At 42.7% G+C, this 27,543-nt stretch overlaps 1 protein-coding gene across 1 annotated transcript in view; it reads right to left on the bottom strand.

The window, feature by feature from the left end:
- The window catches only part of LOC122933396 (polymeric immunoglobulin receptor-like), a 276,468-nt gene that overhangs the window by 92,470 nt on the left and 156,455 nt on the right, over positions 1 to 27,543 (bottom strand). The gene's annotated exons all lie outside the window — the stretch shown is intronic.

Raw genomic sequence — 27,543 nt, 5'->3', positions numbered from 1 at the left:
TATACTAGAGACTTGCTTGTACTTTGCTATGGACTTTATATTATGTTTGTGAGATCAACGCCCATTTGTGTCACCGGCAAGAACAGAAGAAAACGACATTTCACATTCCATTTTGCATTGTAAATCACATAATTTATTGTGTTTTTCTATAAAGTGTTTCTATATAATGTGAATTTTCATGCTGTTTGTTATTTATGCCCGTATGCTTGTTTGCATGTTTTCCTCTTTTATATATTTCATGAGACTTCGTCCAGAATGGGTCGCGGGCGACCCATATTAAACAAAGGTGGTATGCAGCATCCCACTAGCTTATGTGGGCACTGCAAAAGCTTATTGTGTCACCTGTGATATCATGCTGTATTGTTACCAGGCTGTCAGGTGCACTACATACATTCCACCACTAGATGGGGATACCACCACAGTATATATAGTGTAGTTCAGGCCTAGTTAGGGAGTTGTTGGGAGTTGGTGAGAGAAGAAACAAGAGATGGAGTGAGGAGCTAGGGGGAAGGAGATGTCCCCTCTCCTCTCGGCTCTCTCTCTTGGGCTCCACGGCCAGGATGAGCCATTCTGGATCTCAGTGTGCAACCAGGAAGATAGGCAGAAGGAAAGTCTATATTCTTCCATTCACTCTTCAGGAGTAGCAAGTGAATTCTGGTCATGTTTATTGTTGGATAAAGACAAAAGAAGGACAAAGCCATTATTCTAGGCTCTAGGAACCTTTGTATCTAGGTGTAGGACTTATTAGCTTCTAATAGCCTCACTGTTATTTTAAGGACAGATAAGATTTCTGTTGCATCACTTGTGAGTAGAAGATTAAGACTTTAACTACCTCAACTGAGACTGAAACAAGGCAAAGAGCTGGTACCTAACTACCCTAGTCTAACACCTTACTACCAGCACAGCCTGTTACGGATTCATCACATCCAACTTGCATGTGGATGTAAACTGTTATCAAGTACCTGGTTATAGTAAAGTTTCCAGTTGGATTTAAACCTGCCTCATTCTTCTAACTCCATACCACTACCACTCTCAACATATTGCACCATCAAGGTGCTTGCGTCACGACACTACCTAAGTCAGGGGTCCAGCCGCACAAACCCAATCACCATCAAGGGCACCTCAATCACCACCTGGCCGGTGTCCCCTGTAACCGAGTGCACCCGGTGAATCCAGTGCTGTTCTCCCCTTCACTGCACTGCTGGCCCAGGGAGGGGTCTGCTAAACCTTGAGTAACCGATGAACTGTTTGTATGCTTCGGCCCACAGTGAACCTCATGTGTTCTACCCCTGTGGACTGGCACGTTGCACTATAGTGTCTAAGGATGACCACCACTGCTGGATTTCCGGATGGTTGCAACCATGGAAACGGGCAGTTTTTGATGTGATGGAAAAATAAATCCAGCCAGCAAAGGAGACAATATGGACAATCACAATACATTAGTAAGTGCCTTGTATTAACTTCTTCAACATGATAAATACTATTTGCTGAAGTGAGACACCCCTTTAACGTGTACCTCCCAAGATCAATTTAAAAACTGTTTTACACCACAGCATGCTAATGAAATCCAGAGTTATAATATGTGAACAGTGTAACTATGTCCTTTAGGAACATGTGACCTGTGCACATGCAGCCTTGATTTTGTAGGATAATGAAGAAAGTAAGATTAGCAAGTGTAATGTACTCTAGTAAGTATCTAAATAAGTGGCAGTTGGCCGTGTTGAAATTCCATGGTATCTGCAATGTGTCAGACAGTGATAACAATCTCCTCTTAATTAACAGGTTGCCGACCTAGGACAAGAATACTCATCCTAACTGGCCGGTACTTAACGCCTTAGGATGAGCATTTTCATCCTAGGGTTAACCGGCTGCCCCACATGCGTTGCCGCGATCAGCAGCAGGGGCCTGGCTAATACTGTGAAAACACAGATGCTGGAGGATTAACCCCCTGTATGCCGCGGTCACGCTGACCGCGGCATACAGGGTGTTTGCGGCAGCTTGCACATCCCTATCGGGTCCTTGTGCTGCGCTGATGGGGACCTGATGTTTGCTATGGCAGCCCCGATGCCTTGAACAGGCATCGGTACTGCCAGCTACGGAAGCCCAGGAGATCCAGCTCCAGGGCTGGGTCTCCTAGGCAACTGTCAGCGTTTTACAGATGTATTGTACTGTATTGAAACAGGGATTAGACCCTGAAATGTAGCTATCCCATAGTGGGACCAATATAAAAAAAAAAAAAGTGTTTTTAAAAATAAATAAAGTTTCAATTAGAAAAAAAAGTTCCTTCCCCATAAAAAGAGACATATAAAATAAGACAATCAGCAAAAAAAAAAAAAAAAAAAGATATGGCTTTCAGAAAATGGAGACTTTTATTGTTTAAAACCAAAATATATATTAAAAAGAAAGGCATATTAGATATCGCTGTGTCTGTAACGACGTGTTCTATAAAAATATCATGAGAGCTAACCTGTCTGGTGAATGCCGTAAAAAAAATACAATAAAAACGGTGCCAAAAAAGGGCATTTTTTATCACCTTACATCTCAAAAAGTGTAATACCAAGCGATCAAAAAGTAGCATGTACCCAAAAATAATATCAATCAAACCAGTATGTTATGCCACAAAATAATGAGACCCTGCATAAAACAATTGGACAAAAAAATAAAAAAAATATGACTTTCAGAAAATGGAGACATAAAAAGATAATTTTGGTTTTAAAAATGCTTTTATTGTTTAAAACCAAAGTAAATAAAAAAACAACAACATATATTAGGTATAACCACATCCGTAACAACCTGCTCTATAAAAATATCACATGAGCTAACCCGTCTGGTGAACACAGTAAAAAAAATTTAATAAAACCTTGCCAATATATATCTAAGCGGACACCTGGATGTTCGGGGTCGGTCGAACTTCACCAAAAAGTTAGAGTTCGGGACCCGAACTTGACCCCGAAGGTGTAAAGGGCAAGCTCAGGCCATGTGCCCAATTTGGAGACCCAAAAGTTGCAGGGGGCAGACCCATCAGTCAGTTCATGTAGGCGTGTGCACACATACTGCCCCACCATGTCGCATGTCCCCGTGACGTCCACGATCCAATTGGATATCTGCTCTATTAACTTTAGATGTCCTTTTCTGAGCCTACCATGTTGATCACGGTTATCGGCGAATCAGGATTCCACGCCGGAGAGGGAGCGTGAGAAAGGGAGACCACATCCAAGGGAGGTCAATGGCTGCAATGTGATTGAGCAGAAATGTGGGACAAGTTATTAAAGCAGAAGGATCAAATGAAACGGTCAATTAAAGACAAATTTTACAAATTTAATACCTTGTCACCTATGCAGAGCAGGGGTTTTTCATCGCCAGAAATGGGTCAGCCACCAATGGAACAGATGATTTTTTAAAAAATTTGGTCCTTGTCACCTATGCAGAGCAGGGGTTTATTCATGGCAAAAATTGTAAAATGTCACCCAAGAATGTAACAGGAAAATTTGTGAAATTTATTAAAATGTCTACTAGGTAGAGCAGGGGTATAGCACACCCAAAAATTGGTGAATTTCATCCAAAAATGTAACAGACAAATGAGTGAAATGTTTTTACCTGTCTACTAGGTTCTGCCGGGGTATATCACACACACAAATTGTGAATTTCACCCGAATATGTAACAGAAAAATTAATGAAATGTTTTTTACCTGTCTACTAGGTATAGCAGTGGTATATCACAGCCAAAAATTGGTAAATTTAATACGAAAATGTAACAGACAAATTAGTGAAATGTTTTTACCTGTCTACTAGGTCCAGCCGGGGTATATCACACCCAAAAATTGGTGAATTTCACCCGAATATATAAAAAAAAATTAGTGAAATGTTACCCATCTACTAGGTAGAGCAGGCGTATATCACACCCAAAAATTTGTGAATTTCACCTGAATATGTAACAGACAAATTCATGAAATGTTTTTACCTGTCTACTAGGTATAGCAGTGGTATATCACAGCCAAAAATTGGTGAATTTAATACGAAAATGTAACAGACAAATGAGTAAAATGTTTTTACCTGTCTACTAGGTACAGCCAGGTTATATTACACCCAAAAAGTGGTGAATTTCACCCGAATATGTAAAAGACAAATTAGTGACTTTTTTTTACCTGTCTACTAGGTATAGCAGTGGTATATCCCACATAAAAATTGGTGAATTTCAAAAAATGTAATAGACAAATTAGTGAAATGACATAAAATAAAATTACATACAAATAAAAAAAAATAAACTTGATTTATGAGATGGAGGTCCATATGTCTATTTTATAAATTTTTTCAATTTTTTTTTTATTTTTTTTATTCCTTACTTGGGGAATTTATTTTTTACATGTGTTTTTTTAACACTTTCTTTTTTTATTTTACACTTTTCGTCCCCCATAAGGTCATACTAGACCTCAATACAGCGCTGTATAGCCTCAGTGCAGGGCTTATCGAGGTCTGTGAAAGACCTCACAGCTCCTGCACTCTCCGGCCCCGGAGATCATATGACGGCCGGGCCGGAACAGGAAGCGCACAGCTCTTCCTGCATTGTATGCACAGAGCTCGGTGAGCGCTGTGTATACAGCGATCTAGAAGGCAGGGACACCTGGGCACTGTCCCTCCCTTCTCTAAGGGTTGCCCTGCTGTCACTGACAATGGGCAACAAAATCTGCAGCTGCACGATTTGTGTGCAGCTGCAGTTTCTGAATGGAAGTTCAGGAACGTCTATTCAGAAATATAGAACCACCTCCCGGATGTTTTTAAGTCTAAAGGCAGACAGGAGGTGGTTAACGAACGTGAGCTTGTCCATATTGACTGTGGACAGGCGGCTGCGCTTGTCTGTGATAACGCCTCCTGCTGTGCTAAACACACGTTCAGACAATACACTGGCTGCAGGGCAGGCCAGTACTTCCAAGGCGTAAAGGGCAAGCTCAGGTCATGTGCCCAATTTGGAGACCCATATTTGAAGGGGGCAGACCCGTCATTCAGTACGTGTAGGCGTGTGCACACATACTGCTACATAATGTTGCTAAAATGCTGCCTTCTGCTAAGACGTTCCATATCAGCTGGTGGTGCTGGTTGTTGCTGTTGTGGCGTGCTGACAAAGCTTTTCGACATTTCGGCCATGCTAACCCTGCCTTCTGAGGTACTGGTGGTGCCCCAGCTGTGTTGGCGACCTCTTTCTCCTCCTCTGCCTTTGCCTTGTGCTTCCACTGTGCCCCCGCTGTCAGGTGGGAATGCCAGCAGCAGCGCATCTACCAGCGTGGTCTTGTACTCGCACATCTTACGATCACACTCCAGTGACAGTATTAAGGACGGTAACAGGGATCCACCAGCGTGGCCACCCAGTAATCATCAAAAGTTAGAATGTGGGCATCTCGGCAGTCGTTGCAGAGACACTGCAGCATGTAACAGCTCATGTGTGCCAGGCTGCCCAGAGGCAACAAAAAGCAGTCTTCTGTGGGAGGTGTATCGTCTGTGTCCTCTGTATCCCCTCAGCCACTCACCAGTGATGGCCATGAGCTGGTTTGGGTGCCACCCTGCAGTGAACACGGTTCCTCCTCCTCCAGTTCCTCCTCCTCATCCTCCAGAACTGTGCCCTGGAACCCACCCTCGGAGCCACTTGTGAAAGACTGGCCAGAATCCCTATGAAATGATTATTCTTCCTCCTCCTCCTCCTGTGCCACATCCTCTTCTATCATCGCCAGCAGCGTTTTTTCAAGGAGGCATAGAAGTGGGATAGTAACGCTGAGAACGGCATTATCGGCACTGGCCATGTTGGTGGAGTACTCAAAACAAGGAACACAGGTCACGCATGGAGGCCCAATCATTGGTGGTGAAGTGGTGCTGTTCCGCAGAGTGACTCACCCGTGCATTCTGCAGCTGAAACTCCACTATAGCCTGCTGCTGCTCGCACAGTCTGGCCAGCATGTGCAAGGTGGAGTTCCACCTTGTGGGCACGTCGCATATGAGGCTGTGAGCGGGAAGGCCGAAGTTGTGCTGGAGTGCTGACAGGTGAGCAGCAGCAGGGTGAGAACGCTGAGAGCAATCACAGACAAACTGCACTTTCTGTAGCATCTTTGACATATCGGGGTAATTTTTAAGGAGACTCTGCACCACCAAATTCAGCACATGCGCCAGGCAAGGGATGTGCGTCAAACCGGCTAGTCCCAGAGCTTCTACAAGATTTTGCCCATTATAGCACACCACCAGGCCGGGCTTGAGGCTCACTGGCATCAACTACTCATCAGTCTGTTGTTCAAGTCCCATCCAGAGCTCCTGCGCGGTGTGGGGCTTGTCCCCCAAACAGAAAAGTTTTAAAACTGCCTGCTGTCGTTTATCCCTGGCTGTGCTGAAGGTCCACGTATCTGTAGTAAGGTGGACCTTGCCACAGATGGCGTTGCGCAGTGCACACCTTATTTCAAAGGACAATCATTTTGAAATGCTGGCATTCAGGGTCAGGGATCTCGGGTGGGTAGGGGGGTACTTCCTCTTTCACTCTAGTGTTTGGGAGATGGAGAGCTGAACGCTTCCGTGGGACATTGTGGAGATGCTTGGTGACCCAGGTGGTGGTGTTGCTGGCACATCCTCTGTTTGCGGGGTGGCAGGTGGCACTGTCACTCCAGAGGTGGATGAAGAGGCCGCGACTGCAGCAGAAGAGGAAGCAGGAGGAGCCAGAGACCTTTCTTGGTTTTTGAGGTGTCTACTCCACTGCAGCTCGTGCTTTCCACTTAGCTGCCTGGTCATGTAGGTTGTGCTCAGGTTGAGAACGTTTATGCCTCGCTTCAGGCTCTGATTGCACAGCGTGCAAACCACTCATGTCTTGTCATCAGCACATTGTTTAAAGAAATGCCACGCCAGGGAACTCCTTGGAGTTGGCTTTGGTGTGCCTGTTCCCTTGCTGCGGTGGGCAGAAGCAGTCGTACTGTCTAGGGGACGGCCGCTCCGCTTTTGCACCCTGCTCCCTCTTCTGCTGTGCTGGTGGCAGTGTGCGACCACCGCCTCTTCCTCCAAACTACACAGGTCACTTTGCATGACCTTGATTCCATGTGGAGTTGAGGACCTCATCGTCTTCCACATCATCTTCCACTCAGTCTTCACCCCTGTCCTCATTGTCATCTGCACACTTTTGAAAGCCACAGCAGTTGGCACCTGTTTTTCGTCATCATCCGAGACGTGCTGCGGTGGTCCTCCCATGTACTCATCTTGAAACATAAGTGGTTGGGCGCGGTGCACTCAATCTCTTCCACTTCTGGGGCAGGGCTAGGTGGATGACTTGGGGAACCCTGCTAGCAGAGTCATCAAAAAGCAGAAGAGACTGCTGCATGACTTGGGGCTCAGACTGCTTTGATGATTTGCAAGGGGGTGAGGTGAAAGACTGATGCACATTGGCAGCAGGTGCCAATTCTGATCTTTCAGCAGGAGACTGGGTGGGAGACAATTTAAAGGAACTGGAGGCACTGTCAGCAACCCAATTTACTATCGCCTGTACTTGGTCTGGCCCCACCATTCATAGAGCCGCATTAGGCCCAACCAAATACCGCTGAAGGTTCTGTCGCCTACTCGCACCTGAGGAAGGTGTTTCACTTGTGCATGTAGCTGGTACAGATCAACCACGTCCTCTCCCTGCAACAGGAGCTCCATCAGCAGCTCCACGACCAGGGCCACGTCCCTTATTTGACGCTCTCCTCATATTTCTCAAATTTAGGATCTTGCCCAAAATGGGTGTTTTTTCTAATAGCAGAATAGAACAACAGTATCTAAAGGGTGTATATCACAATGACAGATGCAGCAAAAGCTGCAAAATTACGTTTTCTGCCCTGAATAGGTGTTTTTTAATAGCAGAATAGAACAACAGTATCTAAAGGGTGTATCTCACAATGACAGATGCAGCAAAGGCTGCAAAATTAAGTTTTTTGCCATAAATAGTTTTTTTTTTTAAATAGCAGAATAGAGCAACAGTATCTAACGGGTGTATCTCACAATGACAGATGCAGCAAAGGCTGCAAAATTAAGTTTTTTGCCCTAAATAGGTGTTTTTTTTTTAATAGCAGACTAGAACAACAGTATAGAAAAGGTGTATCTCACAATGACAGATGCAGCAAAGGCTGCAAAACTAAGTATTTTGCCCAAAATGTGTTGTTTTTTTAATACCAGAATAGCACAGCAGTATCTAAAGCGTGTATCTCACACTGACAGATGCAGACAAGGCCGCAAATTAAGTATTTTGCCCAAAAAGGGTGTTTTTTGAATAACAGAATATGACAGCAGTATATAACGCTTGAATTTTCACACGTACACATGCAGACAAGGCCGCAAATTAAGTATTTTGCACAAAATGATTGTTTTTTTAATACCAGAATAGCACAGCAGTATCTAAATCATGTATCTCACACTGACAGATACAGATAAGGCCGCAAATTAAGTATTTTGCCCAAAATGTGTTGTTTTTTTTAAATACCAGAATAGCACAGCAGTATCTAAAGCGTGTAACTCACACTGACAGATGCAGACAAGGCCGCAAATTAAGTATTTTGCCTAAAAAGGGTGTTTTTTTTAATAACAGAATATGACAGCAGTATATAACGCTTGAATTTCACACGTACAGATGCAGCAAGGGCTATAAAATTTTGTATTTTGCCCAAAAAGGGTGTTTTTTTAAAACCCAGAATATAATTGCAGTAGTTCAATCTTCTGTTTGACTGTCACAAATGCACATATGCTGAGCTGTTGCACAGAACTATAGCTTAAATTGTATTTGTAGCTTAAATTGCACACTGACTAATGCGGCAGAGGCCCCAGATGGAGGGTATTGCAAAAAATGTGTGTTTTTTTAAAACCCAAAAAATTAATGAAGTATTTCAAGCTTGTTTTTAACAATCACAGATGCAGCGAAGGCTGCAATATTAAGTACTTTGCCCAAAATGGGTGTCTTTTTACTAATAAAATATGACAGCAGTATATAATACTTGAATTTCACACTGACAGATGCAGCAAGGGCTGTAAAATTGAGTATTTTGCCCAAAAAGGGTGTTTTTTAAAACCCAGAAAATTATTGCTTTATTTGTAGCTTAAATTGCACACTGACTAATGCTGCAAAGGCCACAGATGTAGGGTCTTGCCAAAAATTGGTGATTTTTTTAAACCGAGAATATAATTGCAGTAGTTCAATCTTCTATTTGACTGTCACAAATGCACATATGCTGAGCTGTTGCACAGAACTTGCATAAAATGGCCGCCCCTGCCCACCTAGCTGACGAAAAAAAGTAATTTTTCTGTGTCTCTGGGCTCAGGGTAGGGTGAAAAGATTGTGCACTGCACCTACAAAACTAAATCTAGGTAGATCGCTGAGTTAACAAGCACTTCCGATTAATGATTCTTTCCTATTCTCTCCCTCACAGCAGCAGCATCCTCTCCCTACACTAGTAACAGCAGAGTGAGTGCAACTGCACTGGCCAATCACAGCCATACCATCAGTAGGCATGGCTATGATGGCTTCTAAGGGCACAGAGTTATACACTTGTTTATTGGCTGCTCTGTAGCCTTTCAAAAAGCGCTATAAAATGCCGAGGTCCAAAAATCCTAAAGTTCGGTACAAACCCGAACTTTACAGTTCAGGTTCGCTCAACCCTAGTCACCATACATCACAAAAAGTGTAATACCAAACAATCAAAAAGTTGTATGTAGCCCAAAATAGTACCAATCAAACCGTCATCTCATCCCACAAAAAATGAGACCCTAACTAAGACAATCACCCAAAAATATTTGGCTTTGTGAAAATGGAGACATAAAAACAGGATCATTTTTCTTTCTAAAATGCTTTTATTGTGTAAAACCAAAATAAATATAAAAAATAGACAAATTAGGTATCACCACATCCGTAACAACCTGCTCTATAAAAATATCACATTATTTACCCTGTCAGGTGATAAACCGTAAAAATATAAATAAAAAACTTTTTTTTGTCACCATACATCACAAAAAGTGTAATACCGAACTATCAAAAAGTAGTATGAACCCCAAAATATTACCAATCAAACTGTCACCTCATGCCACAAAAACTGGAACCCCTACATAAGATAGTCGCCCCAAAATATAAAAATAATATGGCTTTCAGAAAAAGTAGACACAAAAACATGATTTTTTTTCAAAAATGTTTTATTATGTAAAACTGAAACAAAATAAAAATAAAAGTAGACATATCAAATATCGTTGCCTCCATAACAACATGCTCTATAAAAATCGCACATGATCTAACCTGTCAGGTGAATATCATAAAAAAAAAAAAAACTGTGCCAAAACAGCCATTTTTTGGTTACCTTTCCTCACAAAAAGCGTAATATAGAGCAATCAAAAGTCATACAGTTGCAAGAAAAAGTATGTGAACCCTTTGGAATTATATGGATTTCTGCACAAATTAGTCATAAAATGTAATCTTATCTCCATCTAAGTCATAATAGACAATCACAGTATGCTTAAACTAATAACACACAAAGAATTAAATGTTACCATGTTTTTATTGAACACACCATGTAAACATTCACAGTGCAGGTGGAAAAAGTATGTGAACCCTTGGATTTAATAACTAGTTGAACCTCCTTTGGCAGCAATAACTTCAACCAAACGTTTCCTGTAGTGGCAGATTAGACGTGCACAAAAGTCAGGAGTAATTTGTGACCATTCAGCTTTACAGAACTGTTTCAGTTCAGCAATATTCTTGCGATGTCTGGTGTGAATCGCTCTCTTGAGGTCAAGCCACAGCATCTCAATCAGGTTAAGGTCAGGATTCTGACTGGGCCACATACAGAAGGCGTATTTTCTTCTGTTTAAGCAATTCTGTTGTTGATTTACTTCTATGCTTTGGGTTGTTGTCCTGTTGCAACACCCATCTTCTGTTGAGCTTCAGCTGGTGGACAGATGGCCTTAAGTTCTCCTGCAAAATGTCTTAATAAACTTGGGAATTTATTTTCCCTTTGATGATAGCAATCCGTCCAGGCCCTGACACAGCAAAGCAGCCCCAAACTATGATGCCCCCACCACCATACTTCACAGTTGGGATGAGGTTTTGATGTTGGTGTGCTGTGCCTCTTTTTCTCCACACATAGTGTTGTGTGTTTCTTCCAAACTACTCAACTTTTGTTTCATCTGTCCACAGAATATTTTGCCAGTACTGCTGTGGAACATCCAGGTGCAAATTATGCAAACTGTAAACGTGCAGCAATGTGTTTTTTGTAGAGCAGTGGCTTCCTCTGTGGTATCCTCCCATGAAATCAATTCTTGTTTAGTGTTTTACATATTATAGATTCGCTAACAGGGATGTTAGCATATGCCAGAGACTTTTGTAAGTCTTTAGCTGACACTCTAGGATTCTTCTTCACCTCATTGAGCAGTCTGCGCTGTGCTCTTGCAGTCATCTTTACAGAATGGCAACTCCTAGGGAGAGTAGCAGCAGTGCTGAACTTTCTCCATTTATAGACAATTTGTCTTACAGTGGACTGATGAACAGCAAGGCTTTTGGATATATTTTTATAACCCTTTCCAGCTTTATGCAAGTCAACAATTCTTAATCGTAGGTCTTCTGAGAGCTCTTTTGTGCGAGGCATCATTCGCATCAGGCAATGCTTCTTGTGAAAAGCAAACACTGAACTGGTGTGTGTGTGTTTTTTATAGGGCAGGGCAGCTGTAACCAACACTTCCATTCTCATCTCATTGATTGGACTCCAGTTGGCTGACACCTCACTCCAATTAGCTCTTGGAGGTGTCATTAGTCTAGGGGTTCACATACTTTTTCCACCTGCACTGTGAATGTTTACATGGTGTGTTCAATAAAAACATGGTAGCAATTAATTATTTGTGTGTTATTAGTTTAAGCAAACTGTGATTGTCTATTGTTGTGACTTAGATGAAGATCAGATCGCATTTTATTACCAATTTGTGCAGAAATCCATATCATTCCAAAGGGTTCACATACTTTTTCTTGCAACTGTATATACCACAAAATAGTACCAATAAAATTGTCACCTTATCCTATAATTTCCGAAATGCGGTCACTTTTTTTGGAGTTTCTACTGTAGGGGTGCATCAGAGGGTCTTTAAATGTCATATGGCAACTTAAAATGATCCCAGTGAAATCTGCCCTTCAAAATCCATATGGCTTTCCATTCCTTCTATGCTTTGCTATGTGCCCAGCAGTTTTTACGACCGCATATGGGGTGTTTCTGTAAACTGCAGAATCAGGGTAATAAATAATGAATTAAAATGGAGAATCTGCCCAAAAAGTGACTCTCCTTTTTCCTTTAATTCTTGTGGAACATCTAAAGAGTTAAAAAAGTTTGTAAAATCCTTATAGTGCGATTATTATATATTTAGTGCTCTTACATTTTTCTGTGGTTTAGTTTCTTTAAAAACGGCACTTTTATAATATGTTAATTACCTGGCTACCAGCAAGTAGGGCGGTTGCTTGCTGGAAGCTGCCGCATCTTCCTTTAAAAAAAACGCCCCCTCCTCCTGTTGATTGACAGGGCCAGCGAGCGCTCTGCTCCTTCGGCTGGCCCTGTCTACGTTCTAAAACGCCTGCGCCGTACCGGTCTTCAGTCGGCGCAGGCGCACTGAGAGGAGGAACTCACTCGGCCGCTCCTTCCTCAGTGCGCCTGTGCCGATGACATCACATGTACACCCAGCGCAGGCGCACTGAGGAAGGAGCGGACGAGCGAGCATCCTCCTCTCAGTGCGCCTGCGCCGACTGAAGACTGGTACGGCGCAGGCGTGAGATTTGGAACGTAGACAGGGCCAGCAGAAGGAGCAGAGTGCTCGCTGGCCCTGTCAATCAACAGGAGGAATTTTTTTTTTTTTAAAGGAGGATGCGGCGGCTACCAGCAAGCAACCGCCCTACTTGCTGGTAGCCAGGTAATTAACATATTATAAAAGTGTCGTTTTTAAAGAAACTAAACCACAGAAAAATGTAAGAGCACTATATATTGAATAATCGCACTATAAGGATTTTAATTAGCCCAAAAATGACTTTTAGGGGATGACAGAAACCCTTTAATAACTTGAAGGGTATAGTTTCTACAATAGGGTCATTTATGGGTGGTTTCTGCTATGCAAGCCCCACAAGGTGACTTCATAACTGAAGTGGTCCTTAAAAAAATTGGTTTCCGAAATTTCCTTAACAATTTAAAAATGTGCTTCTAAAATTCTAGGCCTTATAAGATCCTAAAAAATGAAGTTACATTTACAAAATGATGCAAAGATGAAAGTGGACGTATGGGGAATGTAAGGTAATTACTCTCTTATAATGTATCACTATCTGCCTTAAAATAAGAGAAATTAAAATTCAGAAAATTGCTAATTTTTCTATATTTTCTGTAAACGTTGGATTTTTTAATAAATAAAGATGAATTATATTGACTAAAATTTCTCACTATCGTGAAGTACAATGTATCACGAGAAAGCTATATCAGAATGGTTTGGATAAGTAAAAGCATTCCGAAGTTATCACCACTTAAAGTGACACGTCAAGTTTCCAAAAATCGGCCTGGTCTTTAAGGTGAAAAATGGCAGGGTCCTGAAGGGGTTAATTAGGAAATAGAGGTCTATTAGTATTGTTGAGTGCAAATATTTGAATTATGAATATTTATTGCGAATATCGCAACTTTGAGAATTCGCTATTATTTAGAATATAGTGCTATATATATTTTTTTCGAATATTGCTTGACAAGCAACTTAAGCAGGGAGGAATCATAACTTCAGACTGAAAAAATGACGAATATTCTAAAAAACAAAAATATAGCACTATATTCTGTAGTGCTATATATTAGTTTTTGACCCACGCCTGTATTGATCGCGTAATATTCGCATATTACGCGGTCATTACTTTGCCAATTTTTTGTAAAAATAAAATGAAGAATATAACGAATATTCAAATTTGTGAATATTCGAATATTCTACAAAATATTCGCAAAATATCGCGAATTAGAATATGACCCCTGCCGCTCATCACTAGTCTATAGCACAAACAATTATGTTTTGAAGAGAAAGGCTTTACAAACCTTCCTGTCTGACCCAGGAAGAAGTACAGCGGCGCCTTAAAAAGAATAAAATAGATAAATAGCCAGGACCAGATGGCATACACCCCCTTATCCTGAAAGAATGAAGACCCTTATTTTTGATATTTAACCACTTGCCATCTGGGCCATTTGCCCCCTTCCTGACCAGGCCTAATTTTGCAAAACTGACATATCTCACTTTATGTGGTAATAACTTTGGAACACCTTTACTTATCCAAGTCATTCAGAGATTGTTTTCTCGTGACACATTGTACTTCATGATAGTCATAAATTTGAGTCAATATATTTCACCTTTATTTATGAAAAAAATCCCAAATTTACCAAAAATTTGGAAAAATTAGCAATTTTCTAAATTTCAAATTCTCTGCTTTTAAAACAGAAAGTGATACCTCATAAAATATTTATTACTTAACATACCCCATATGTCTACTTTATGTTGGCATAATTTTGGAAATGTCATTTTATTTTTTTAGGACATTAGAAGGCTTAGAAGTTTAGAAGCAATTCTTAAAATTTTTAAGAAAATTGCCAAAACCCACTTTTTAAGGTCTGAAGTCACTTTGTGGGGCTTACATAGTAGTTACCCCCATAAATGACCCCATTGTAGAAACTACACCCCTCAAGTTACTTAAAACCGATTTTACAAACTTTGTTAACCCTTTAGGCGTTCCATAAGAATTAAAGGAAAATGGAGATCAAATTTTTTAATTTCACTTTTTTGGCAGATTTTCCATTTTAATCCAATTTTTTCTTTAACACATCGATGGTTAACAGCCAAACAAAACTCAATATTTATTACCCAGATTCTGCGGTTTACAGAAACACCCCACATGTGGTCATAAACTGCTGTATGGGCACACGGCAGGGCGCAGAAGAAAAGGAACTCCACATGGTTTTTAGATGCCATGTCCCATTTGAAGCCCCCTGATGCACCCTTACAGTAGAAAATCCCAATCCCAGTGATCCCATTTTGGAAACTAGGGGATAAGGTGCCAGTTTAATTGCTACTATTTTTGGGTACATATGATTTTTTGATCATTCATTATAACACTTTATGGGGCAAGGTGACCAAAAAATGGGTTGTTTTAGCACAGTTTCTATTTATTTATTTTTACAGAGTTCACCTGAGGGGTTCAGTCAAGTGACATTTTTATAGAGCAGATTGTTACGGACGTGGCGATACCTAATATGTATACTTTTTCATTAAAGTTTTACACAATAATAGCATTTTTGAAACAAAAAAATTATGTTTTAATGTGTCCATGTTCCGAGAGCTATATTTTTTTTATTTTTTGAGAGATTTTCTTATGATGGGGCTCATTTTTTGCGGGATGAGGTGACGGTTTTATTGGTACCATTTAATGGGACATACGCATATTTGATCACTTGGTGTTGCACTTTTTGTGATGTAAAGTGATAAAAATTGCTTGTATTGACACCGTTTTTTTTTGTTTTTTTTTACAGTGTTCACCCGAGGGGTTAGGTCATGTGATATTTTTATAGAGCTGGTTTTTATGGACGCGGCAATACCAAATATGTCTATTTTATTTTATTTGTTTCACTTTAACAGAATAATAGCATTTTTAAAACCATAAAAATTATATTTTAGTGTCTCCGTGTTCTAAGAGCTATAGTTTTTTTTATTTTTTGAGAGATTTTCATATGTAGGGGCTCATTTTTTGCGGGATGAGGTGACGGTTTTATTGGTACCATTTAGTGGGACATACGCATTTTTGATCACTTGGTGTTGCACTTTTCGTGATGTAAGGTGACAAAAATTGCTTGTTTTGACACTTTTTTTTTTTTTTTTACAGTGTTCACCCAAGGGGGTTAGATCATGTGATATTTTTATAGAGCTGGTTTTTACAGACGTGGCAATACCAAATATGTCTGATTTATTTTATTTTTTCTATTTTTAACATTTTTTTTTTCCTTACTTGGGGAATTTTTATTTTACATGTGAAACCTTTTATTTATTTTATTTTTTCAACACTTTATTTTTTTATTTTACACTTTTCGTCCCCCATAAGGTCATACAAGACCTCTGGGGGACATTTACTTCACTTTTTCTTTTTTTTTTCACTGTTGATTTCTCCTGTAACTGGGGCTGACATAGTAGCCCCAGTTACAGGAGAAATGCACCCCCCCAGAGAGGCTGTACAGCTCAATACAGCGCTGTTCAGCCTCAATGCAGGGCTGATCGAGGTCTGTGAAAGACCTCACACAGCTCCTGCATTCTCCGGTCCCGGCGGTCACATGACCGCCGGGCCGGAACAGGAAGCGCATAGCGCTTCCTGCTCTGCATACACAGCGCTCGGTGAGCGCTGTGTATGCAGCGATCTAGAAGGCAGGGACACCTGGGCATTGTCCCTGCCTTCTCTCTGGGTTGCCCTGCTGTCACTGACAGCAGGCAACCCGATCAGCAGCTGCACGATTAGCGTGCAGCTGCAGTTTCTGAACGGACGTTCAGAAACGTCCGTTCAGAAATAGAGATCCACCCATAGGACGTTTATATCCTATGGGCGGACGGGAGGAGGTTAAGGACTCTATACTGACAGGGAATGTTCCACAGGATTGGCGTATAGAAAATGTGGTGCCAATATTCAAAAAGCATCCAAAAACAGAGCCCGGAAACTATAGGCCGGTAAGTTTAACATCTGTCGTGGGTAAACTGTTTGAAGATTTTCTAACAGATGCTATCTTGGAGTGCCTCAAAGAAAATAAGCAAATAACGCCATATCAGCATGGCTTCATAAGGGATCGGTCATGTCAAACTAAGTTAATCATTTTCTGTGAGGAGGTAAGTTCTAGACTTGACAGTGGCGAATCAATGGATGTCGTACATCTGGACTTCTCCAAAGCATTTGACACTGTACCGCATGAAAGGTTAGTATATAAAATGAGAATGCTCGGACTGAGAGAAAATATCTGTATGTGGGTAAGTTACGGGCTCAGTGATAGGAAACAGGCTGGTTATTAATGGTACACACTCAGATTGGGTCACTGTCACTAGTGGGGTACCTCAGGGGTCAGTATTGTGCACTATTCTCTTCAATATATTTATTAATTATCTTATAGAAGGCCTGCACAGTAAAGTATAAATTTTTGCAGATGACACTAAACTGTGTAAAGTAATTAATAGAGTTGAGCGAACACCTGGATGTTCGAGAAGTTCGGCCGAACTTCCTGGAAATGTTCGGGTTCGGGATCCGAACCCGACCCGAACTTCGTCCCGAACCCCATTGAAGTCAATGGGGACCCGAACTTTTCGGCACTAAAAAGGCTGTAAAACAGCCCAGAAAAGGGCTAGAGGGCCGCAAAAGGCAGCAACATGTAGGTAAATCCCCTGCAAACAAATGTGGATAGGGAAATTAATTTTAAAAAAAAAGAGAGAGGTCCCATAGCAGAGAATCTGGCATCACGTCACCCACCACTGTAACAGTCCATTGTCATATATTTAGGCCCGGCACCCAGGCAGAGGAGAGAGGTCCAGTAACAGAGAATCTGGCTTCATGTCAGCAGAGAATCAGTCTTCATATCATAGCAGAGAATCATGCTTCACGTCAACCAACACTGGAACAGTCCATTGTCAGATATTTAGGCCCAGCACCCAGGCAGAGGAGAGAGGTCCGGTAACAGAGAATCTGGCTTCATGTCAGCAGAGAATCAGTCTGCATTTCATAGCAGAGAATCATGCTTCACGTCAGCCACCACTGTAACAGTCCATTGTCCTAAATTTAGGCCCCGGCACCCAGGCAGAGGAGAGAGGTCCCGTAACAGAGAATCTGGCTTCATGTCAGCAGAGAATCAGTCTTCATGTCATAGCAGAGAATCAGGCTTCACGTCACCCAACACTGGAACAGTCCATTGTCAGATATTTAGGCCTCGGCACCCAGACAGAGGAGAGGTTCATTCAACTTTGGGTTGCCCCGCAATATAATGGTAAAGTGAAAATAAAAATAGGATTGAATGAGGAAGTGCTCTGGAGTACAATAATATATGGTTATGGGGAGGTAGTTAATGTCTAATCTGCACAAGGGATGGACAGGTCCTGTGGGATCCATGCCTGGTTCATTTTCATGAACGTCAGCTTGTCCACATTGGCTGTAGACAGGCGGCTGCGTTTGTCTGTAATGACACCCCCTGTCGTGCTGAATACACGTTCAGACAAAACGCTGGCCGCCGGGCAGGCCAGCACCTCCAAGGCATAAAAGGCTAACTCTGGCCACGTGGACAATTTAGAGACCCAGAATTTGAATGGGGCCTGTGAGGGACAAGATTAAGATTTCTCCTGTAGTACACATTTGTCTCCACTAGATGGCAAAAACTCAATTAGGAGCCTCATGTACATTTTCTTTGTCCTAAGTTCATTAGTGAAAGAAAGGAGGAGTTAAGTTGCTATCTTTCAAATGTGCCAATCAACTCAGGAATGGAGTTAGTAAACCACTCCCTTTTTGTCACAGAGCCAATGAACTTTCATCTAGGACTACCCTTTTGTCTACCTCATGTTGCCTATATAAGAGTATGTAACTGTAATAAAGAGAGATATTTTCCATGATACCAGCCTGCATTGGTCTCAGAGAGAAAGCTGTATGAGCTCATACTTATAATTCTAATTGATTTGGAGCCACACAAAAGAAGAAGTTGTGTCGTAGATTTTGCGACGACAGTATTGGCGCCCGAACGTGGGGCAGACAGCTTGCGTAACTTCCGATTCAAACGCCAGGAGAGGACTTGCGTAAAACCATCAGACGAGGCATAAGCTGCAGCACGGTAAGAAGCTTTTATTCTTACAACCTCCTCTGAGTCTTTTGCCCAGGTGTTTTCTCAAGAGTTGAATTGGTGTTATCGCGATATAAGGGTTCAAATTATAGCTGATCTGTCCGTTAGAAAGAACCTGTTGAAATATTCCTTCTTTGTGTGGTGGAACATACTGAAACTAAACGGAAGTATCCTGTGACGTAGAATTGGATCCCAGCCAAGATTCTGACGAGAATCTTGAGGAAAGGGTTAACACCAATTGTCATAGGCAATTGGAAGTTATTAAGATTTTGTATCCCGGTGAATTGACTAGGGGTCTTCACTTTGAGAGATTGTGGGTTCAATACTATTATATCATTTGAGCTTTGTGCAACTGCGTTTGAGTTAGTGGGTTCGGTGGCGATTACTTATAGTAATCGGATACCGTTTGAGCTTTGTGCAACTACGCTTAAGTTTGCGGGTTTGATAAGTAGCAATTGTTTGAGCTTTGTGTAACTACAATAATGGGAAATTCTAATATTGCAGGACAGAGTGAAAAAATGTTAACAGCAGCTCAGTTGATGAGAGAAAGAGAAGGAAAAGTTTCAGTAACTAAGTTAAAATCGTTCATGCGGGCAATTGGTATGCATGAAACTGGAAGATTAAATGAATGTTTATGGAAAAATATATTGCAAGAAAAGAAAGGTTGGCTGAGAGATAATAATAGGCTGGTGCAAGCAGAGTTATGGTGGAAGTTGTCTGCAGATGTGACTGATGGAAAGTTGAAAGAAATTGAGAAGAATGGTCAATATTGGTATAGTAAGATGGAGGATTTGGATGTGGTAAGGAACAAAGAACAGGACAGTTTGCCATGCGGCATCCCTTCCCCCACCACCTCTGTTGTAAGTAATCCTGGGTCTTGTGGTCCAACAAACAATCCTTGTGTCAGCCCCTCCTCTACACCATGTGCTGGAATGTGCTTATCAGGACCACCCACTGTGCCTTCTGCTTCCTCTATCCCTTCTCCATCCCCCAAAACTGTTTCCTTTGAACAACAACCCCCTCCTTATGGGGGATGGGAGTGTGTGTGCAGACACAAGAATGCTGAGAGAAATAAAATGTGTGTTGTTTGTGGATCTCAAAGACAGGACACAATTCCTATCATAGGTCCCAGCACTGGATTATATCCAGTGATGTCTTCCAATAACCCTTCCCAACTGTATGTCCCAACAGTTAAAAATGTACCTGCAGTAATTGCCCCTATGATGCCTACCAGAAATATTCCAGATCAGTCTACCCAATCTAGGATTGCATCCACTTTAAGTCCATTTTCAGACTTGAGTGGATTTCTATCACAGGAAAGTATGGGGTATCCAACATCAATGTTGGATATGCAAAATCTCATGCACCCAGTTTCCCCTATTATACCATCTCCGCCAAATCCACCCCGACCAAATATATCCTATCGTACGCCCAGGTACCTAACCCCTGGAGCTGCTCCTCTCAGAGGTCCAAATGACATCCCTGATGAACCTGTGTATCGCCCTTGGTCCCCTAGTGCGATGCTGGCCATGATGAGTAGAATCCCCAATCCAGAGGACTTACCCATGCCGTTCTGTAGGGAGTTAGCGAAGATAAGGAAAGCGTTCTCATGTTGCTGGAGGGATCTAGAAGATTTAGTTCAGTGTAAAGCTGGTGACTCCTTCTCTCAGATTATAGCCTCTGCAGTGGGATCTTATGAGGGAGATGATACTACTTTGTTGTCCGGTGAGCGATACATAGTGAGGCTCACGGAATGGGGGAGAAAAAGATTAGGTGATCAGTCTGTTACGTTGTCGGATATGCATCAGGATAAAATGGAAAGTGTGGAGAAATTTTACACTAGACTCCAGCAGAGATGGGTGGATTTGGGCTTTGAGTATACTTCAGACATGCATGAGAGGATTTTGAGTGCTGCTTTTGTGGATGGTGTTAGGGAAAGCATTCGCAAGGGTCTGGTATCAGCTAGGCCTGAATGGAGAACTATACAGCCCTCCATTTTGTTACAAGTAGCAAAGGGGGTAGAAGCTGAATTGAACAAAAGACCTAAGGCGGGTGTGGCCGCATACCAGCACTTTCCCCAAAAAGGGGGAAGGAAACCAAGGTATCCCTTAAGATGTTATAACTGTGGCAAGGTGGGGCACATTATGCGGGATTGCCAAACTCCTAACCCATGGGAGGAGGAAGAGGAGGAGAATGCTCAGCCCCCCCAAGTGCGACGCTCATAGGAAATTGGCAATCCAGAGTCAAATGCTGTGCCCCTATTAAAAATTCAAACCTTTGGGCCTGCCCCAGTTGTCTCCTTGGCAATTAATGGGGGGGAGCCCATCCCCTTTTTGATTGACACTGGAGCAGCCAAAACTGTTATTCGCAGCAAACATGTAAAAAGATCCCTCATGTCTAAGGATAGTATTCCATGTGTAGGAGTAGATGGTAATGAGATTCCTACTCCTCTCACAAAGCCAATACAAATTGCATTTGCCCCAAACCAACAAATGCTAAGTCGCCTCTTAGTCAGTGACACCGCCCCTGTTAATTTGCTAGGAGCAGATTTGTTGCAGAGAATATATGCGCAGATAATATATCTTCCTGATTGTACTGTGAAGTTACAAGGCAAACTAGGAGAAGAGGATATATGTCTCTTAGCAGCCTGTGATTATAATCCATTTCACATGTACGTGTCTACACTCTCTGAAGAGGGCGTGTCCCTTCTGCTGCAACAATTACCTGCACATCTGTGGGCCTGCGGACCTACAGATGTTGGCCATTTATCTGTCCCTCCAATGATGATAGAACGTAAACCTGGTGCTCCTTTACCTCGGAAGGCACAATATCCCCTTAGTATACAACAAACGGATGCCATCACCAAAATAGTACATGATTTTGTCAGTAATGGGGTACTAATTGAAACCACCTCTCCATGTAACACTCCCTTGTTCCCCATTAAGAAAAGGGGGGGAAAAGGTCAGCCAGTGCAGTATAGAATGGTACATGATCTTAGGGCTGTTAATGAGGCTACAGTTTTTAATACCCCTGTGGTACCAAACCCACATACATTGTTGGCACAGATTCCCCACAGTGCTACCCATTTCACTGTGGTGGATCTTGCAAATGCATTTTTCTCAGTTCCGTTACATCCAGATTGCAGATATCTTTTTGCTTTCACACATGACAGGAAGCAATACACCTGGAAGGTCTTACCACAAGGTGCCCATAATTCCCCCAGTATGTACAGTACTGCCTTAGCCCAGGTTTTAGCGGATTGGCCCATTCCATCTGAAGGAGTTGTCTTACTTCAATATATAGATGACTTACTTCTTTGCTGCCCGGGAGAGGAGGTGTGTAAACAAACCTCAGTGTCTCTTCTCACCTTCCTGGCTGCAAATGGCTGTAAAGCTTCCCGCAAGAAGCTTCAATTTTGTTGTACCACTGTCACCTTTCTAGGGCACTGTATATCTGCTGGGATTAGACATCTCACCCCAGACCGTATAACTGCAGTTGAACAAATTCCTTTGCCTACTACTGTGGGGGCTCTGAGAATTTATTTGGGTCTAGTCTCATACTGTAGGCCTTGGATCAGAAATGCCTCTGCTCTTTTGCAACCCTTGTATGATTGTCTCACCTCTCTTCCTTTTTCATTGACAGATAAGGCCGTGGAGAACTTTCATACATTAAAATTAGTCATCAGTTCGACACCAGCATTGGGTCTACTGGACTACAATAAAGATTTCAGACTTTATTGCACTGAATGTCTTGGCCATGCTTCAGCTGTTCTCACACAAGCTAGGGCTGGCCAACAGCGTCCAGTGGCGTATTACTCTGCCAGACTCGATCCAGTGGCTAGAGGAGCGCCATCTTGTGTCCGTGCGGTAGTGGCTGTACAACTCATGCTTGACAAGAGCTCTGAGATTGTGCTCAATTATCCAATCACTGTTTTTGTCCCTCATGACATCTCGGCCATTCTCACACAAGTACAGCCTAAATACCTGTCCACTGCCAGACACCTTAGACTAGAATGTGCACTACTTATGCCACCAAATGTCACCATCAAAAGGTGCACAACTTTGAATCCAGCTACTCTGCTGCCTCTGGAGGGGGGAGGGAGTAGTGGTATGAGTCATCTAGCCGAATATCTTCCTGACCTGGAAGATAAACACGACTGTCTCCAATTAATGTCCCAAGAGACAGCAGGGTTTGATCACGTGGTAGATACTCCCTTAGGAAACCCAGATTTAGAGCTCTTTGTGGATGGATCGCGGTATGGTGTCCAGGGGAAGTTTTATACTGGGTATGCAGTTGTCACTCAGCATGATACAATCAAAGCCCTCTCACATGTCTGCACAGGAAGCTGAACTTAAAGCTTTGAAAGAGGCCTGCAGGTATACGGAGGGAAAAACTGCAAACATCTATACAGATTCCAGGTATGCTTTTGGGATCACCCATGATTATGGTCCAATTTGGAAGGCTAGAGACTTCCTTACAGCAAATGGCAAGCCAATTAAAAATGCCAAAGGGGTGAAAGCCCTAATGGACGCTCTGCTGTTGCCAGCGAGGGTGGCCATTATGAAAATTAAAGGCCATTCGTCAGGAAAAAATCTTGAAGCTCGAGGAAATCATCGAGCTGATCTGGCAGCAAAAGCTGCTGCACAGAAACCCAGAGATGATCCTGTAGGGATAGCAGCAGTACAAGAGCAAATTTCCCTGCCTGTCAACTATGAAACATTTAAAACCTTACAGTCTCAAGCAACCAAAGAGGAAAAGGCAGTATGGATAGAGAAAGGAGCTGTGATGACCCCAAAAGGAACATGGCAACTTAGAGGAAAGCTGTGTTTGCCCCGTGCTTTATTCCCAGTCACAGCCCAGGCCACTCATGGGAATACTCACCTGTCCAAAACTGCCATGACTGCTCTTGTTAATAGTCACTGGTATGCCCCAGGATTCAGTGTAACTGCAGCCAAATTCACTCAGGCTTGTATGATTTGTGCACATCACAACATAGGAAGGACGGTAAAAACACCTTTGAGGCACACTCCCAGGCCCGATTTCCCCTTCCAAAGACTGCAAATAGATTACATCCAACTACCCAAAGTGGGGACCCTAGAATACGTCTTGGTATGTGTAGATCTGTTTTCAGGGTGGCCAGAGGCCTACCCTGTGGCCAAAGCCACTGCACAAAACACAGCCAAGAAACTTCTGAATGAGATAGTTTGCCGGTATGGGGTCCCAGAGACAATTGAGAGTGACCGAGGTTCTCACTTTACTGGGGAGGTCATGCGTGAAATTATGGGAGCCCTGGGTATTGAACAAGCCTTCCATACTGCGTATCACCCACAAAGCAGCGGTAGAGTAGAGCGACTCAACGGCACAATTAAATCAAAAATACAGAAGGCCATGGCTGAACTGAAAAAGCCATGGACAGAGTGTCTACCCTTGGCACTTTTCTCCATCCGGTATACACCTAACCGGAAGACAGGCCTGAGTCCATATGAAGTACTCTTTGGGAATGCCCCTAGACTAGGACTCTATTTTCCACAGCAACTCCAGATGCAGCATAATAGTCTTTCAAAGTACGTTATCTGTCTTACAAACAGACTGTCTAATGTGTATTCCCAAGTTTTTGCTTCTCTTCCAGATCCAGACAGCATAGAGGCAACTCATTCTCTACAACCTGGAGATTGGGTAGTGGTGAAACGACACGTGCGGAAAGTTCTAGAACCACGATTTGAGGGTCCACATCAAGTACTGTTAACCACCGCCACTGCTGTCAAGTTGGAAGGAAAGCCTAATTGGGTCCACGCATCACACTGCAAAAAAAGTACCAGAACCTCAAGTGTTGGAATGACTGCAAGGGCCGTAATATCTTTTCATTTTTTACTATTCGTTTTATATTGTACAGGGGAACATGCACAGTCAGATCAAGTCCCAAATTCCATATTTAGAACAATATTAACACAAGGGAATCAGAATACAATTACATCTCCTACAGCTTCACCCATGATTGACAAAATAGCCTTAGAGACAGGGTTTTCAGACACAAATGTATGGCTAGAATGGATCCGCTATACGGTTCTTTCCCAGAAGCGATCCAACTGCATAGCATGTGCTGCAGCTCAACCTCATTTGGGTACGGTACCTTTCCCTTTGAGTGAGGTTGCCGATCCTGAGGGTTTCAAGTGTATCCTTAAGATGTACACTGAAACCATTCCCAGTAATGACACCTCCTGCTGCAGGACATTAGAATTACTCTATCCTATTGTTCATGATAAAGATCATATGGGTTTCGGTATAACGCCATACCCTGGAAATTATACCTGTTTCAATCGTAACCATACAGGCAAAGACATTGGTGTTTTCCCTCCAGGATATTGTTCCTATAACATCTATCTAAATGAGACAAGTAGTGACTCTGATGCTTACCCTGACAAATGGTTTGTCCACCAAGGTTATCAACATTCGGATATCTGGTGGTTGTGTGGAGACATGAAGCTCCGACCCAGGATACGAATGGAATGGATTGGCCAATGTACCTTGATTAAGGTGCTGATGCCATTTGTTCTATTTTCGACTCTTGAGTGGGAGCAAGTCAGTACGCAAGCCAATGTCCGGTCAAGGCTAAGGAGGTCACTCCCTACATCTTTTGATTCTCATGTATACATAGATGCTATAGGAGTCCCTAGAGGAGTTCCTGATGAATTCAAGGCTAGAAACCAGATAGCTGCTGGTTTCGAATCAATACTTCCCACAATTGGCGTAAATAAAAATGTAGGATGGATTAACTATTTGTATTATAATCAACAGAGATTCGTGAATTATACCCGAGATGCAGTAAAAGGAATATCGGAACAACTGAGCTCTTCATCGGTGATGGCGTTACAGAATCGACTGGCCCTCGACATGATCCTAGCGGAAAAAGGAGGCGTCTGCAAGATGATCGGAAGTTCCTGCTGCACCTTCATTCCAAACAACACTGCCCCTGACGGAAGCATCACAAAGGCTTTGAATGGACTGACTTCTTTATCGAATGAACTAGAGGAAAACTCTGGAATCAAAAACCCCATTAATTCATGGCTAGAACAGTGGTTTGGGAACTGGTCTAATGTGTTAGCCAATATGTTAATGAAACTGGTGGTAGTACTTGTAGTATTGGCATTAATAGGGTGTTGCGTGATTCCTTGTTTTAGAAAAATTGTTTTTAAAATGTTCAATTCAACCACACCTGCAACAACCATGTACATGCATTGTGAAACTGACAAACCTAAAGATTATTTGGAGAACCTCTTTGAGGAACGCGATTCCGTCCTAAAACAAATGAAATCTTGTTGATAGTTGCGGAATAAATAGAACCAGATGAAGGCAAACCCGAAAGGGAGTTGGGGGGATCTGGTGAAGCAATAAGGAAAGTCCAGCTCTTCGCCGTTTAGGGCGCTGGGAGAGTACCTCACATTGCTTATTCATCTTGTATCTATTTACCGCAAAAAGGAGGGATTTGTGAGAGACAAGATTAAGATTTCTCCTGTAGTACACATTTGTCTCCACTAGATGGCAAAAACTCAATTAGGAGCCTCATGTACATTTTCTTTGTCCTAAGTTCATTAGTGAAAGAAAGGAGGAGTTAAGTTGCTATCTTTCAAATGTGCCAATCAACTCAGGAATGGAGTTGGTAAACCACTCCCTTTTTGTCACAGAGCCAATGAACTTTCATCTGGGACTACCCTTTTGTCTACCTCATGTTGCCTATATAAGAGTATGTAACTGTAATAAAGAGAGATATTTTCCATGATACCAGCCTGCATTGGTCTCAGAGAGAAAGCTGTATGAGCTCATACTTATAATTCTAATTGATTTGGAGCCACACAAAAGAAAAAGTTGTGTCGTAGATTTTGCGACGACAGGGCCGAACCATCAGTCAGTACGTGGAGGGGTGTGCACACGTACTGTTCCATCATGTTAGTGAAATGTTGCCTCCTGCTAACACGTTGCGTATCAGGTGGTGGTGCAGTTAGCTGTGGCGTGTTGACAAAACTTTTCCACATCTCTGCCATGCTAACCCTGCCCTCAGAGGAGCTGGCCGTGACACAGCTGCCTTGGCGACCTCTTGCTCCTCCTCTGCCTTGGCCTTGGGCTTCCACTTGTTCCCCTGTGACATTTGGGAATGCTCTCAGTAGCGCGTCTACCAACGTGCGCTTGTACTCGCGCATCTTCCTATCACGCTCCAGTGCAGGAAGTAAGGTGGGCACATTGTCTTTGTACCGTGGATCCAGCAGGGTGGCAACCCAGTAGTCCGCACACGTTAAAATGTGGGCAACTCTGCTGTCGTTGCGCAGGCACTGCAGCATGTAGTCGCTCATGTGTGCCAGGCTGCCCAGAGGTAAGGACAAGCTGTCCTCTGTGGGAGGCGTATCGTCATCGTCCTGCGTTTCCCCCCAGCCACGCACCAGTGATGGGCCCGAGCTGCGTTGGGTGCCACCCCGCTGTGACCATGCTTCATCCTCATCCTCCTCCACCTCCTCCTCATCCTCGTCCTCCTCGTCCTCCAGTAGTGGGCCCTGGCTGGCCACATTTGTACCTGGCCTCTGCTGTTGCAAAAAACCTCCCTCTGAGTCACTTCGAAGAGACTGGCCTGAAAGTGCTAAAAATGACCCCTCTTCCTCCTCCTCCTCCTCCTGGGCCACCTCCTCTT

Source organism: Bufo gargarizans, chromosome 3, assembly GCF_014858855.1.
Source record: "Bufo gargarizans isolate SCDJY-AF-19 chromosome 3, ASM1485885v1, whole genome shotgun sequence".
NCBI classification, from domain to species: Eukaryota; Metazoa; Chordata; class Amphibia; order Anura; family Bufonidae; genus Bufo; species Bufo gargarizans.
This window is presented reverse-complemented; position numbering and strand designations above follow the sequence as displayed.